The sequence below is a fragment of the Amblyraja radiata genome, chromosome 4 (genome assembly GCF_010909765.2).
Source record: "Amblyraja radiata isolate CabotCenter1 chromosome 4, sAmbRad1.1.pri, whole genome shotgun sequence".
NCBI lineage: Eukaryota > Metazoa > Chordata > Chondrichthyes > Rajiformes > Rajidae > Amblyraja > Amblyraja radiata.
The window spans coordinates 94,648,191-94,662,636 of NC_045959.1; positions in this window are offsets into that span (position 1 = coordinate 94,648,191).

Below are 14,446 nucleotides of genomic sequence, written 5' to 3' on the forward strand. Positions count from 1 at the left end.
GTGAAAAATAATAATGGCTAAGAATTCAGGTTTTGAGGTTGAAAAGGGGAGGATGAAGTGGTGCGTTCATTCTGAATTTTGATTTCGACCTTGCATTATAAAACAGACCTATATTATAGATTTCCTTTAATGTTCTAATAATTCTTTATATATAATTATTGATTACCTCTAAGCAATTACATTATCTGTGGACCACTTTGTTGTTACCTTTGAATAATAATGATCTGTGAAATTACCTCATAAATTAAAATCACCCAGATAACTCAGTTTGAAAATAGGCTGTTTGATTTAGTCATATAGCTCATGGCTGTTCTATTGATTAGTGTGAAATAAAGATAATCTCTGGCATGTGATGGGAACATCACTGTTGAATTGAATTGAATTGAATTGAATTGAATCCTTTATTTGTCATTCAGACCTTTCGGTCTGAACGAAATGTCGTTGCCTGCAGCCATACATGTAATAATAAACAACACACAATAAACACAAATTAACATCCACCACAGTGAGTTCACCAAGCACCTCCTCACTGTGATGGAGGCAAAAGTCTTAGGGTTGCTGTCTCTTCCCTCCTCTTCTCCCTCTGTGCTGAGGCGATACCCCACCGGGCGATGGTAAGTCAGTCCCGCGGTTCAAGCTCCGCGGCCCGGGGGTGGTCGAAGCTGCCGCCCTCCAGTCCAGCGGACGCAGCTGTTGCCACGTGAGCTCCGGAAAACAGGCATCAACCTGTGACCCGCGAGCTCCCGACGATGTCATCCACTGGCCCGCGGGCGAGCCCCGGATTCAGGTCACCGCCGCCAGAACGCCGCCTCAGCCACCGAACCACCGTCTCCGACCCGCACCGGGCCGCCCACACGGGAGCGTCTCAGCCCCGCACCGGGCTGCCCCCACGGGAGCACCTTCCAGCCGGGAGCCGGGCCGTCCTCACGGGAGCACCTTCCAGCCGGGAGCCGGGCCGCCCACACGGGAGCGCCTTCCAGCCGGGAGCCAGGCCGCCCACACGGGAGCACCTTCCAGCCGGGAGCCGGGCCGCCCACACGGGAGCACCTTCCAGCCGGGAGCCGGGGTCCCACATGGGAGCACCTTCCAGCCGGGAGCCGGGCCACCCACACGGGAGCGCCTTCCAGCCGGGAGCCGGGCCACCCACACAGGAGTGTCTCAGCCCCGCGCCGTCCATCCTCACCGGAGCGCCGAGTCGTGCCGCTGCCCGAACGCCGCCGCAGCTCGAAGACGGCCAGCCTTCAACTTCAACTCACCATGTACAGCAGTTGGCTGAGGAAAACATGGAGATTAAGACCTCAAAGCTGGCATTATGCTCATGTGGCAGCAGTGGTCACTGACATTTGTACACTTTGGAGACATGGACTACCTACAGCAGGCCCCACAATGGAGAGCTATCGAGTATGCTGACTCTGGAAAAGTTCTCCAAATCCACTGGCAGGATGAGTGAAGAAACATCAGCATTCTCTCCTGGACCAACATCTCCAGCATTGTGACCATAATTATACTCAATCGCCTCCAAGATCACATTGATTGCATGCCCAAAATTAGACTCCAAATATAGACTATATTCCAAGACCTGTCACAGTAAGGATTACCAGAAGGATGGAGTAAAGGATTCTCAAAAAAATGGTCTCACAAGTTTCTGAAATCACCGTGTGTAACTGAGCTGCTTGACACAACACAGGCACGCTTCTTCAGACACTAAACATTCATTTCTTCCAAGGCCCATGCACAACCAATTAAATGCACATCAATAATTCACCCAAGCTAACATGATGAAACCTCCCGCAACCTCTACCATTAATACCAAGGGGAGCATGCACATGAGAACACCATTTGCAGGTTCCCCACCATCTTGACTTGGAAATATTTTACCTGCACTTTATTATTGCTGGGTCAACATCCTGGAACTATGTCCAACAGAACTATGCAAATAACTTCTGCCAAAATATGTCGCTTATTCCTGTCTTTTTAAGGGTGGTTGGGGATGGCCAGTAAAATGCTGGCCTTGTTAATGACAGCCAGATTCCAAAAATGATGATAATGTAAAAAGTGTAGCTTCTCACATAATAAGTAACGGACTCCTGTCTATGTAACTGTACCCGAGTAAGAATCAATGGGGGCAATTTTGAACTTGGGTGGTAATGTATATCAAGTAATATTATTTCAGCTGCCCATTTTAAATTTATCTTAATCTTCATTTACATTCTTTGCAGCAAAAGTTTCTTTAATATCTTTAGGAATGACAGAGGATTTCGGTAAAAGAAGAGTATAATATTTTCATTTTATTGTATCTGTTCACTCTGGATTTGATTATAAGGAAAGGATAATGCTTATCAGATCACTACCTCTTAAATCAAGCAATGTGTCAGAAATATTGTGCTTTATTTGTTAATTATTTGCCTTGCTTTGTCACTGCTGTATCCAAAATTGCTGGTATAAGTTTTTAAAACAGGAGAAGGACACAGAGAAAAATCAGGAGAGGCAGAAAATTGTACTGGATTTTTTAAAAACCTCCTTTTAAAATATATCTTTTCCTTTGAACAATATTTTTGATTTCCTCCAGCTGAGTCTTATCAAAAATGATGATAAATTTTGCTCTGAATTGGCTGAAAGAGTCATAGAGTGATACAGTGTGGAAACAGGCCCTTCAGCCCAACTTGCCCACATCCGCCAACATGTCCTGGCTACACTAGTCCCACCTTGCCGTGCTTGGTCCATATCCCTCCAAACCTGTCCTATCCATGTATCTGTCCAACTGTTTCTTAAACGTTGGGAAGTCCCAGCCTCAACAATGGTTCAAAGAAAGATTAAATAGTTGGGTGGAGATGTGTCAAATTTTAGAGATATAATAATAGTGTATTCTTTATGTTATTTGAATAGTACATGCAGTGAATTCAGATATAACTGTGATTCTCTGCAAATCTGATTTTACCCTAAATCAGTGGATATCCCTTTAAACTGCCTGATGGTTGTGAAAAATTAACTGCTCCATTTGCCATTTTCAGAGGCTTGGGCAACATATGATTCTGGGTCGACAACAATATGGTTGTCTCTGAGTTGCCCTGTGATGGGACCTCGCTAGCCTCTCAGATCATGAAGGCCAAACACCCCTATCCCCACCCCAGAAAAATCTGGAAAAGGCAGTAGATACAAATAATTCTCACTTATTGAGAAAAGAACAATGAAAAGCTCTCCTGCTTTTTCTTCCCTTCTCCAAGTAATCAACTCAAATCTTGTAATATTAAGTCATTTAAAAAGTCTTGATACTTATTTTTATATGATAAGAACACTGACTTTTTGAGAAAGGATGAATGAATGTTTTAAAATTTGTGATTCTATACAGATATGGTTAACTATTAGAGTATATTTTAAGGTATGCTATATTCCTAAATAGTTAAAATGTTATCCAATTTAGCAACTTGTTCATAATAATATGGTGGTGAAATATTTATTGGGGTATGATTGTGTTTTTAATTTCATATTTTCGGTATAGGGGAGATACATTAATTATATTAAACAGTGGTATTTTGGTTATTATTATTGTTCCTATATAAAGGAAGATCTAGTTGTACAATATCTGATAATCATTCTCACCAAATCTTCTTTAATGTATGCACATGCTGCTTGATCAACCTCTAATCAACCAATTGGCAAAGGAATACCCCTCCTCTATCTTAAGGCTAGAGGGTTCAAGTTTTTACACTCAGTATAGAAGAGCACAAACATGTAAGATGATAAGACGTAGAAGTGCGAATGGGCCATTCAACCTCTTATCCCAGAGCCTTAATCCAAATCCATTGACTTCATAAAAATAATATTGATCTCTGGTATAACTATACAGCACATGAGTCTCCATAACTCTTTTGGGTGGAGAATTGTCGCATCAATTTTGAATGTCCAATATCTTAAGTTGACTCCTCAAGATCTTATGTGTCCCCTCTCAATCCTGTGAACCCCAGCAGATATAAACCTACCTTCCTCACTGATATAATCTAGACACCCCAACCAGTGCAAACATCAACTCTGCACCTACCCTACCAATTTCCATACAGTTTTGCATGTGTCAATGTGAACATCCCTCATTCTTCTAAATTCACAACAATATTGGCCAAGTCTGCTTAACATAGATGAGAATACATTCCAGAGAATGCCAGTTTGTAATTTATCAATAACAAACTTTCAGCCAAAGGGGAACCACCAGGTTCATGTTTTATGAAACATGGGATAAGGAAATATTAAAACCAGCTTGGATTACCAATCTCAGCTGTTGTCCAGTGATCTTCCGCTGTTTAGAAGCACAAGAATAATCTTAGCTTCAAGCTCATCATGTATCTCTACAAGAAGTCCCTTCCTTTAATAAAGTGGGGTAGTACCAGGAAAAGTTCAGGACTGTCTGGATTAACATACAGCAAGAACAAGTTTCCACCAGTGATGAATAATCTTTACCATTTTCAATCTATTTTGGAAAGTCATGAATTTAGTAGCTATGAGTTTTGCCCCATAAATTTTAATAGGCTGCTTCACTAACCAAAGATAATACATGATGTGTTGCTAGCTTATCATTGACATTCTGATTTCTTAAATGGAAGAGGGAGGAAAATATCTTTAATTTTCAAAACATTCCTATTTGAAAATACAATACAGGCCAAGGAACTTGTATTTATTAGGATTATTGATTGTGTCCAGACCAGAATTTCAAATCAAACTTCTTCCTTCAGACTTGATTAATGTTGATTAATAGTGCCAATAAAATTGATGAAAAGATGGTGCTTTTTTGTTTTTTCAAACTCACCTTCATTCCTATGTTATGTTATACCTTAGCAAACAAAATCAGTGAAAAATTAACTTCATTCTTTGCAAAGTGTATTTATTTTTTTCATGCCGAGTGAGTGAGCATGTCTGCAAACACAGGAAGGATGTGGAGGCTTAGGAGAGGACGCAGCTGAGGTATAGCAGGATGCCAACTGGATTTGTGGGTAATAACCATAAGAAGAGATTGGACAAACTTGGATTGTTTCTTCTGGAGCGTCAGAGGCTTAAATATAACATAGTGTATACTAGACTAAGTGGGACCCATTGGGTCCCCTTCACATGGGAGGCCTGGTCCCCAAACGCAACCCGTTCCCCAACGCAATATTCCACCACTCACCCGTCCCCCCCAATGCAATATTGCACCACTCATGCATAGCCCCAAACTGTGCAGGCACGGCTCATTTTACCTCATCCCCCAGCACTCCCTCCCTCTCCTCTTCACCCTCCCTCTTCTTTCCCCTCTCCTCCCCAATCCGTCCCTCCCTCTCCTTTCCCCTACCCTCAGTCACTCCCTCCCTCCCTCCATAACTCCTCACCCCTCCCCACCACTCCTATCCCTCTATCCCCCAGTCCTCACCTCCCCCTATCCCCCCTCCCCCCACTATCCTGACCTCAGAGAGAGATTATATATATATATTTTTTTTTAAATAGATATAAGATAGAGATAGAGAGATATATTTCCACTACAATTCCACTATAAAACAGACCACAGTTAATATTACCTCTTTTAAAAAAAATTATTTTAAAGTAATTACTAAATTTAAGTGTAATAATCTCCGTGCAAAATAACGTATTGAATGTATTGGATGTGACTTTGTCTTGTTTGGACTTGTTTTGGTTGCACTGATCAGGAGTAGCTCTCGTAACTTTGTTGTATTTCTAAATATAATGACAATAAAGGCATTATTATGGAGTTGGATAGAGAGAGCAAGAAAGAGATCATATTTAAGGTAGACATTCAGGACTTTTTCCCCCAGTGTGAAAATGTCAGATACTAGAGGGTACAATTTTAAGGGGGAAAGTTTACAGGAGATGTGCAGGGCAAGTTTTTTTTTTACACAGAGAGTGGTAGATGTCGGGAATGCACTGCCAGGAGAGGATAATGGAAGCAACACAATAGTGGCATGTAAGGGCTTTTAGATAGGCGCATTAATATGCTGGAAGGGATATGGAGTACGAGCAGGGAGAAGAGTTTAGTTTAACTTAACATCATGTTCAGCACAGACATCTTGAGTTGAAGGTCATGTTCCTCTGATGTACTGTACTGTGTTCTTATCAAGTCCACATCACAAGATTAGAAATTGTTCAGCCAGAGCTGAAAACAGTCTTGCGGTTCTAGTGGTGGAAAGATTGGTGGAAACAGGGCCACGACGTGAACACTCTTTCCTTGACCCCGACTGTGTTCTAAAGTTACCAGATCGAGTGTAGCAATACATAGGGGGAAGGTTGCCTTGGGCATGGTGACATCTCTCATAAATTGAACTGCATGCAGAGCATCAATGCAACGCACGGTCCCCTCTGATCTAACACAGTGAGGAGACGCTTTAAAGTCGGCCTTCCTCACAAATCTATCACCATCTGCTGTATGCTCCACAATGACATGGAAGCTGTAACCTCATCAATGGGTCCACAACTAATCCCAGTGCAGAGTGGAGTCAAGGAGGTTTCTGCACCTCCAACATATATTCCCTCCACCACCCACCCAAGGGACGAAAAAAATGGCATTCTTCATGTTAATTCTAGAATAATGATTACACTAACTTCAGTAACCATGGGTATGGTTATTGTTAAACTCCTTGATTCATTGTTAAAAGACTCTTGCATGGGATGTTGGCATATTTTCTGTTTCCACAAATGCTGTTTGACTTGCATTCTGTTCTAGAATATTGTTTTAATTTCAGATTTCCAACATCTATATATTTTGCTTTTCAGTTACACATACAATATTTCACTAATTTTAAACAAATCTAAAAGATTACCTTTGTCATTGACTCAATGCAGAAGATATGGTTTTACAAATAACACATCATATGCTACTCAGATCAAAGGCAAGAATACTGAATTCTCCAATTTCAGGCAATCCATACGCCTCTGTCCCTTTCTCTCTCTATCTACCTTGGTCCTCTCAATAAACCCGTCTTCCCAGAATAAAACCGTAACCACCCACCTAACCATCTGCATGAGCAATTGCTTAATCCTCACTCAGGAGCTTCGACCGCCCCGACGTGGGAGCTTCAACCACCTCGTGAGAGAGCTTCGATCGGCCCGACGCAGGGGCTTCGACCGCTGGCTACGGGAGCTTTGATCACCCTGACCGCGGATGGTTCGACTGCCCCGACCGCAGGAGAAAAATAAGGGAAGAAGTTTAGACTTTATTGCCTTCCATCACAGTGAGGAATGTAGGGAATCCTGCATGTTTATGTTAAATTTATGTGGTTGTGTGTCTTGTAGCTTTTCTTTAGTATGGCTGTATGGTAATATGAATATCACTCTACCTTAATTGGCAGATGTGACAATAAAAGACCTTTGAAACCTTTAAATATTTTCATAGGTGGTAACCTCCTTTGCTCATCCACCTTGTCAGGACTCCTCAACATCTTATGTGTCCCCTCTCAATCCTGTAACCCCCAGCAGATACAAACCGACCTTCCTCTCTGATATCATCTGCCCAAATCATATATTAGTCCAGTAGGTACCCAAAAATGCTGGAGAAACTCAGCAGGTGCAGCAGCATCTATGGAGCGAAGGAAATAGGCAATGTTTTGGGCCAAAACCCTTCTTCAGACCCTTCTTCGGCCCGAAACGTTGCCTATTTCCTTCGCTCCGTAGATGCTGCTGCACCCGCTGAGTTTCTCGAGCATTTTTGTGTACCTTCCATTTTCCAGCATCTGCAGTTCCTTCGTAAACACTATTAGTCCAGTAGTCTTTCTCTAAACTGTATCCAATTTATATATGTTTAAGAAGGAACTGCAGATGCTGGAAAATCGATGGTAGACAAAAATGCTGGAGAAACTCAGCGGGTGAGGCGGCATTTATTTCGATTTTTCGTTGAATAAAGAAACCAATATTGGCCAGAATATTCCAAATTAGACTTCATTGTGTTCTATAGCATTAATCATGATTTCTTTACAAATATCTCACAATAAATTATATCATTCTATTGGATTTCCTAATTAATTGTTGTACTTGAATATTTCATCTTTTGCATTCACTCCCGGGGCAAGTGCCAGAGCATAGCAACTCTTTGTTTGCTGGTCCCAGAAATGGATCTACTATTCACTACAATAGTTCCACTCATTTAAAATCGCTGTTGTACAGGTGTTTGACTTCACTGAACTCATGTATAATATTTTTTGACTGGAAAGCATGTTAACATGATTCAAATCTCTCTGCATCTCAGACCTCTGCAATCTCACCATTTAGTAACCTTTTTCATAATTGTCATGCCAAATTGACAATTTTATAGTTTCCCATTTTCTTTTATATATGCTAGATCTTTGCCAAATTGTTTAATCATATATTTTCTTACTTAATAAAACACATTTGGACAGATATATTGATAGGATAGGATTAGAGGGATATGGGCCAAACGCGAGCAGGGGCAAGTGTAGATGGGGCATCCTGGTTGGAAGGGGCAAGTTGTGCAAAGGGCCTGATTCCATGTTGTATGAATCTATGTCATCAGCAGATTGAGCAACAGCACATTTAATGTCATCACCCAGGACACATATATATATAAAATAAAAGCTGAGGTCTCTGTATTGATCCCTCACGCACAAATCTCATCGCGTCTTGTCAACCAGAGATATACCTGTTTATGCCTACAATTGATTTCAAAATTTTTTAAAGGGAATTTGAATGGACAATATATAGCACTGGGTTTGCACACCAGAAAAGATGAAATCCAATTTCTAGCCAATTAACAACAGCGATGCTGAGGAGGACTTAATCATATAGCATCAGAAGTAAGAAAAACTGGTGTTTTGGAGATGTTTCTTCATGCAAAGAGGAAAGTGTGTGGTGGGGAAATGGTGAGGGGGAATGTTCCACTAGAGGGAGCTCCACTGCCAAACCTCAAGATCTCATCTATAATGTCTGGAGCCAGGATGTTTAGGCACTAAAAAACTGAAATAGGCAGGCAAAAAGGCATAATAAAATTACAAAAAAGGCATGAAAAGGGCATTTATTGACAAAAAAAAGGCATACAAAGGCATGTATTTCCACCACCAAAATATGGTTAAAAATGATAATATAAAGGTATACTATATTAAATTACCAAAGTTGCCTGGTTGCACATAATTATCTGGTGTTAAACTATACCGTCTGTCAACAGAATATGCTTCAGTTGTGAAAAACTTCTTTGTACCCCAGCTGAGGTCACTTGTGCATACCCGAAACAAGCTACAGACTCTATATTCATATTGATATCTTGTGTATTACAACTACCTTTGAGAACTTTAGCTATGTTTTGTATTTCTTCAAGATCTTTGTTAGCTAAAATCACTCTCTCACATTTTCCTTGTATGTTTTTACCTACATCGCCAGGAACTTTACGAATATCGTCAGTTACTTCATGGCCGTCCGAAGGGACGGTTGCACCCTCCTTTTTTTCCAGAGTAAAACAAAATCCCCCCCAAAAAAGATTGGAACGCAATCAGTGTTTCCACTTTGAAGGAAATTACCCGAAATGCGAAAATTCTGGTTCCAGCCCGCGGGATAATTTGAGGGGAAAAATTATTTGCGACCATCCGTGCCTGCACAGTTGGGGGAAGCCGGGGATGCAGTAGTGACATAAAATGACGCCGTCTCTCCACGCTTGCGCAGTGGGCCCGGTGGGGAGGGATCAAATCACCACCATTTTCACTCATCGCCTCGGGCCTAGATTGGGTGAGTGGGGCTGTGGAATGGTATTGCGTTGCGGGGAGGGGGTGTCAACCTACCCGAGAAGGGTCCAATCCGGCCCGCAGGATGATTTAGAAAAAAGACCGCACATTTCTCCGGGCCCGGGGCTGCGGTGTCTGCCCGCGTGCCCGGTCAATCGCATCCATCCGCAGCTTCGGAGCCTCGCCGCTGGTCAGCCTGGCGTCCAGGGAGCGGGTCCGCTGCCGGCGGTCAGTTCTGTCGCCGGGTGAGAGCGGGAACCACTGAATCTGAACCCATTACTGGCACCAGGAGCTGGCACCGTGACGCTGACACCAAGAGCCACTCCGGCCGGCTATGTTAAGGAAAAAGGAGTAGCAAAGTCAAATGTGGGTCCCTTGAAAGCAGACACGGGTGAAATTATTAATGGGTAACAAGGAAATGGCAGAAGAGTTGAACAGGTACTTCGGATCTGTCTTCACTAAGGAAGCCGCAAACAATCTCCCAGATGGAGGTCAGAGGATCTAAAAGGGTAGAGGAACTGAAAGAAATTTTCATGAGGCGAGAAATAGTATTGGGTAGGCTAATGGGACTGAAGGATGATAAATCCCGTGGGCCGGATGGTCTGCATCCCAGGGTCCTCAAGGAGGTGGCTCTAGAAATAGTGGACGCATTGGTGATCATTTTCCAATGTTCAATGGATTTAGTTCCTGTGGACTGGAGGATAGCTAATGTTATCCCACCTTTCAAGAAAGGAGCGAGAGAGAAAACAGAATTACAGACCAGTTAGCCTGACTTCAGTGGTGGGAAAGATGCTGGAGTCAATTATTAAAGAGATAATAATGGGGCATTTGGATAGCAGTAAAAGGCTTAGTCCAAGTCACCATGAATTTATGAAAGGGAAATCATGCTTGACTAATCTTCTGGAATTTTTTGAAGATGTGACAAGTAAAATGGACGTAGGGGAGCCAGTGGATGTAGTGTATCTAGACTTTCAGAAAGCCTTTAATAAGGTCCCGCACGGGAGACTGGTGACTAAAATTAGAACACATGCTATTGGGGGTAGGGTGTTGACATGGATAGAAAATTGGTTGGCAGACAGGAAGCAAAGAGTAGGAGTGAACGGGTCCTTTTCAGAATGGCAGGCAGTGGTGAGTGGAGTGCCGAATGCTCGGTGTTGGGGCCGCAACTGTTTACCATATATATTAATGATTTGGAAGAGGGAATTAGAAGCAACACTAGCACGTTTGTGGATGACACAAAGCTGGGTGACGGTGTGAACTGTGAAGAGGATATTAGGAGGTTGCAGGGTGGCCTGGACAGGTTGAGTGAGTGGGCAGATGTGTGGCAGATGCAGTATAATATAGATATATGTGAGGTTATCCACTTTGGCGGCAAAAACAAGGGAGCAGATTATTATCTTGGCCTTGGGTGGGCGGCGCGACCGATGTCGCAGCGGCCTCTGCAGTCCGTCTGTCTTTTATGGTCCTGTTGAGGATATAGTTTGTGGTTGGTTTTTGACTGTGTATGTGGGGGAAACTTTTAGATCTCTTACCTGTACGGGGACCCGACCTTTTCCCTGTCGGGTCTCAATTGCCGTTGGGGCCTAGCGCCGTGGAGCGGCCTCCAACCGGAACGACAACTCAAGTCACGGAGCCTGCGGAGCTGCGGACCTACCATCGTGGAGCTGGCCGGCTTCGGGGTGTGGAGAGCTGCTGTGACCCGATTCTGGGGAATGGTGACACCGGGAGCTCGCGGGTCCCCGGTGGGAGACCGCTTTGCGGGGCACCGGCAACGGCGACTTCTCCCGCTCGAATTGCAGGGTTGAGAGTGACCTGGAGCGGGGCCTTACATCACCCGACACGGCTTCAACAGTCGCGGGACTTGGTAGCGCCCGCCGGGGGCTCCAACATCAAGGCCCAGAGCAGGGCCTTATATCGCCCGGCGCGGCTTTAAGTGGCCATGGGACTTGCTAGCGCCTGCCGGGGGCTTTGACTTTGACTTTGGGAGAGGAATGGAGAGCAGGGGAGAGACAAGACTTTGCCTTGCATTACAGTGAGGAGGAGATTCACTGTGATGGATGTTTGTGTAAATTGTGTTTGTGTATGTGTGGTTCGTTTCTTGTATGACTGCAGAAACCAAATTTCGTTTGAACTTCATGTGAGTTTCAAATGACAAATAAACGGTATTGTATTGTATTGTATTGTATTGTATTGTATTGTATTGTATTGTATTGTATTGTATTGTATTGTATTGTATTGTATATCAATGGGGTTAGGTTAGGTAAGGGGGAGGTGCAGCGAGACCTGGGTGCCCTTGTACATCAGTCACTGAAAGTTGGCGTGCAGGTACAGCAGGCAGTGAAGAAAGCTAATGGAATGTTGGTCTTCATATGGAGAGGATTTCAGTATAGGATTAAAGAGGTTATTCTGCAGTTGTACAGTTCTCTGGTAATACCATATCTGGTGTATTGTGCACAATTTTGGTCTCCTAATTTGAGGAAGGATATCCTTGTGATTGAGGCAGTGCAGCGTAGGTTCACGAGATTGATCCTTGGGATGGTGGGACTGTCATATGAGGAAAGATTGAAAAGACTAGGCTTGTATTCACTGGAGTTTAGAAGGATGAGGGGGGTTCTTATAGAAACATATAAAATTACTAGACTAAGTGGGACACGTCGGGTCCCAGCATCACACGGGAGAGCTGGTCCCCGAACGCAATATTCCACTTCTCCACCAATTACAATATTGGTGGCCAGTGGGGGGGGGGGGGGGGGGGGTTCTGGAGCACTAGTATGGGTGTTGTGGGCTGAGGGACTGGTTTCCAGAGGGCTAGTATGGACATTGTGGGCCGAATGGATTCTTGGGCTGGCAGCTCAGTCACTCAAGCCTGTTGTGCTGGCAGCTCACTCACTCACGGCTGGTGGGCTGTCAGTTGACTTACGGCTATTCCTTGAAATTCCATTAATTCAAGTGTCGTTTCTTACCACTTCAAGCTGGGTGCAAGGCCACCAAATTCAAGTGCAGTTTCATACCATTTCAAGCAGGGTGCAAGACTATAAAACCCACACTTCTGGGTTTTATAGTCCCTACCCCCCCCCCCCCCCCCCACCAGAAGGGGCATGGCCTTCATGGCGTGATTGACAGGAGAGAGAATCTCAACATTATTTAACCACTAATAACTCTTTTATTTTTCATCGATGGGAAAAATCCTCTTGTACGGATGGGGACTCTGAGTAAGATGGCCAAAAATCACAGCCGTACGTGGCAGCGTTTTTTCTAAAATCAATATAAAGCGCAAGCAGGAAGTGGTCAAGATTAGATTTTTAATTATATAGAAGGCAAGGCAACTTTAATTTGGCAAGGCAACTTTAATTAGGCAAGGTAACTTTTAATTAGGCAATGCAACTTTAATTAGGCAACACAGCTTCAGCATTTCCAAACCAAAGGCAACACAGCTTTACCATTTCCAAACCAAAGACAACACAGCTTTAGCATTTCCAAACCAAAGGCAACACAGCTTTAGCATTTCCAAACTATATTTTCAAACCACATTAAGGGCACTGACATGTCAGTAAACCCACTCACAGTTTAGTAGTGTTCAGTGTTATTCACAGCTCAGACTGAGAGACGTGACCCTCACGCTCCCCCATCTTGAAGAGACTGACTGAGGCACTCAACACTTCCGGATTTTATAGTCCCTCCGGTAGGGGCATGGCCTTCAGGAGAGAGAATCTCAACATTTTTTTAAACACTAATAAATGTTTCATTTTTCATCGATGGGAAAAATCCTCTTGTCCTGCGCAGCGGATGGGGACTCTGAGTAAGATGGCCAAAAATCACAGCCTTAACTGGCAGCGTTTGTTCTAAAATCAATATACAGAACAGCAGGAAGTGGTCAAGATCAGACTTTTGGTAATATAGATAAAAGGACTGGATAAGCTGGATGCAGGAAAAACGTTCCCAATGTTGGGCAAGTCCTGAACCAGGGGCCACAGTCTTAGAATAAAGGGAAGGCCATTTAAGACTGAGGTGAGGGCAGTGGAGGCCAAATCACTGTAGTTAGATAGAACTCTAAGGGCAAGTGGAATCAAGGGATATGGGGAGAAGGCAGGCATGGGTTATTGATTTGGGACAATCAGCCATGATCACAATGAATGGTGGTGCTGGCTCGAAGGGCCAAATGGCCTCCTCCTGCACCTATTTTCTATGTAAAACAGATGTCATGGCGCGAGTGTCGTCTGTATGGTCGTTAGTCTCCTAGTCACCCAAGAGTCGTAGCATCTTTCTGGTTGCCGCTAAATTTTCAACATGTTTTTCAACATGAATTTTCACATATAATTTTTGTAATCCTGTCATGCCACCCCCCTTTTTGAAAAGCTTCATACGGGCCTGTACTTTGCTGAAATCCTGCAAGTTATTCACTAATGTTTCACCACATTTCTTATGGGAAGTGATAGCTTGTGGGAACTTTGCAAAATTGGAATCAATAAACACAAGATTGTGGTTGAGGGACTTTTTCAAAATTTGCAGCATGGTAGAGTACAGCAGAGAGCCATGTACCCACCTAGTCAAACTGGGCTGAGGAGGTAGCGGAATCTTGGGTGCCATTTCCTTGAACAACTGCACAGGTGCTTTGAGGAAGATTTTCTTGACATTGGAAACTAGGCGATCGACATTTGGAAACAAGCTGCGTATGTGCTTGGCAATTCTATGAAGTCCTTGAACTAATAAGCATGACAAATGCAACATTTTGGGAAATAAAACTT